We start from the raw sequence: 3098 nt of genomic DNA on the forward strand, positions 1-3098 counted from the left end.
AGGAATCCTACTTGCATCTCTTTTTCGTGGTATTTTCAATCTACTGTCATACAGTGGGTCTGGGAACATGATAGCAGATCATACAGAGCAATGGTCTTCAATTATTCCAGAGCAGAGGCCCGTCTTTAACACACACAGGTAAAGATGTTGGATCCACTAAGCTGCAAGCACATTATATCATAGTCACATGACATCATAGTCATGTGACAGGAAGGGGCGACTGAAGTTATAATTGCACAACAAGTATCAAGGCCAGGACCACTGGTAGCAGGCCAAGAGACAGTTATAATTGCACAAGTTATAATTGCACAAGTATCAAGGCCAGGACCACTGGTAGCAGGCCAAGAGACAGAAAAATAAGCTCAAGAGGGTATAATGTGTCATAAACTCCACCCTCCAGAGTAGGTAGCCATTTTCTCCAGGGGAACTGATCTCTGTAGTGTGGAGATGAGTTGTAATTCCAGGAGATCTGCAGACCTCATCTGAAGGTTGGCAACCCTAGTGTAGGACGTGCCCTGGATTCTAATGTTTTTTTTTATTATTGCTGATTTACAGAAGCCTTTGGGAGAAATTCTCCAGAAATCTCCTGGAAGGGTTGACAACCTGTTTTAGACCACTGGGCACTGTATTGTATAACGCCAAGTGATGTAAAAAAAATTTAGTTGACATGTTTTTCTAGCCCTTGTTTCAAAGAAAAAGGGAGTATTTGTGATGTAACCTTTTAATTGAGAGCTATTGCAGGTGTTCTATCTTTCCAGCCAATTTTTCATTAGGACCTGTCAAGTGTCCAAGATTTATTGCAGAATCCTGCTACTTCAAAGGAATGGATCAAGCTGACCTGCCACGGATTTGCTAGCTAAATAAGAGGTGAAAAGTTTAGAAGCAGCTTTTGCTTTGTGTAAAGCAACTCTGAATGAGAGCTTATGGTTAAGTTGTTTAAATAAGAGAAGTCCAGATTATGTTTATTTTCTAAATTTGAAACAACAGAATATATTGAATTATTAGATGCTTTAAGCAATGTCCCTCTCTATATATGTGTTTGCCTGTTTGCTTATTATTTTAAAGAAGGAAAAGGCTCTGTTTGCATTTTTAACTGGAATAGCAGAAAGCTGTGCTTAATGAATTGAATAGGTGTATGTCAGCAGTTCTAATTGGAAAGAAACTATTGCCAATTCTAGGATTTATTGTTCTATCTTGTATTTTTTAGAGAAGAGCCTAACTAGGTCAAAAGGACAGTTATATATGTATTGTAACAAAGAGAAATCCCTTTGTGTGTTTTAGAACTTCATGTTATGTTTAAAGTTGAATAATTGTAAGTTCTGCTATAGAAAAAGTTCATTCAGCTTGAGACAAAAAGACTATTTGCTGGAAGAGAGATCATTATACACAAGCAGGTGTACAAAAGACCCTGCCAACATGAAAGTACATAAATCATGGACAAGTCAATTAAATAAACTAAGTTGAAAGAACTAACGAGAGGAGAGGTTCCAAAGTGTGTGCTTTGAACTTTGTTAAGGAGTAACAAGCAGATGATGTCACAGAAATGAATCATGCACATTTTCCTCATTCAAGGGTTCAGGTGGGTCATAACTCATGACTCTTGGCATCAATTGATAGGGTCAATTATTTGTAGTAGAAGAGGACCCTCTGTTGATTGAAATAAGGTGGTGCTCTTTATAAATTAAAAGCTTTAATTTAAATAGAAAAGGTTTCATAGATAACCAAAAACATTCTGTAAAATATTCTGATAGGCCAAAATGAAAACTAATAGATGGGTCCAGCACACCTACAAGAGCTTAATGACACAAGCTATTTTATAATACTAAAAGAATTACTGTAAGGAGTTTAATGCTTTAGAATGTCATTGTAATGATATGTTTTCATATTTTGTATACCTGTTAGTGAAAATGAGTTTATAAAATGCTCTAAGAGACGTTCATATGCCTGTATAAATGTAAAGAAAACCAATTTTGTCTAATTTTGTACTGAAAATGAACCTAGCCTGAAAGTTCATTCAAAGGTAACAGGAGTCTGGGAGTAATGCCAAAAGGAGTAAACAAAACTGCAAATCAAAAATAATGAGCTGCACCTGCATTGTGGGGGTTGAAATGCAGCCAACTAACATCCTGTGTGCCAAAGATGTGATTGATGACTGGCCAGACAAAGAAAACTGAACTGAGCATGTCTATGTGATGTCAGTGATGTTGTAAAGTGAGGAGGAGCAAGAAGTCTGCTTTCTGTATTTGCTCACTGAACACCCACGAGCTGTGTTGTGCTCCTTTATTCAAATAAATACCTTTGTTGCCCTTTACTTCCTGGATGATTATTTTAACTGTGTGGTTTATTGGCTAGCCACACAAGTCAAAGAACCTTAGCACCTTTAGCGTATTGGCAACACTAGGAATGGTGCTTCCTATGCATGTGCTCTAGGACTAGGTCCTTCCAAAAAGTCACAACAAATATGGCAGCTGTACAAGGGCTTGTGACTTAGCAAATGGGATTTTACAACCTACCTGAGGTTCCTGACCCATGGAACGTAAAACACTGATATAGAGGCCTTTACTCATGTCAGCCACTTTGAGTATCTCGGTCCCAGGCATGCAATACCCTTGACAATCTATGAAAAGCACAATGTGTAGGTCAACAGCAGTGAAAAAACAGCAGTGAGAAATTTAACTCCTTAGGAAACGTTCGAAAAACATTTTGTTCCATTCTCTTCTCTGCCAACTGCAAAAGCCTTGGCGAAGGCTTTCCTGTCACATGTAATAAAATTGCATATGTTGCCTAGGAAGGTGGTATCCGACAGGGGGACACAATTCGTTTCCATATTCTGGACTGAGGTCATGAAATTATTGGGGGTGGAGAGGGGGCTCAGTAGTGCCTATCACCCAGAAACGGATGGACAGACAGAACGAGTGAACCAAACATTGGAACAATATCTTCGATGCTTCACCAATTATCAACAATCTGACTGGTGTGAGCTGTTACCTTTGGCTGAGTATTGTTATAACAATGCTTTTCATGTCTCCATTGGAATGTCTCCCTTTAAAGCGGTATATGGCTATGACAGTCCACCTCTCCCAATGTTGCAAGGGGGG

Source organism: Gekko japonicus, unplaced genomic scaffold (genome assembly GCF_001447785.1).
Source record: "Gekko japonicus isolate JY-2015 unplaced genomic scaffold, Gekko_japonicus_V1.1 scaffold79, whole genome shotgun sequence".
Classification (NCBI taxonomy): Eukaryota; Metazoa; Chordata; class Lepidosauria; order Squamata; family Gekkonidae; genus Gekko; species Gekko japonicus.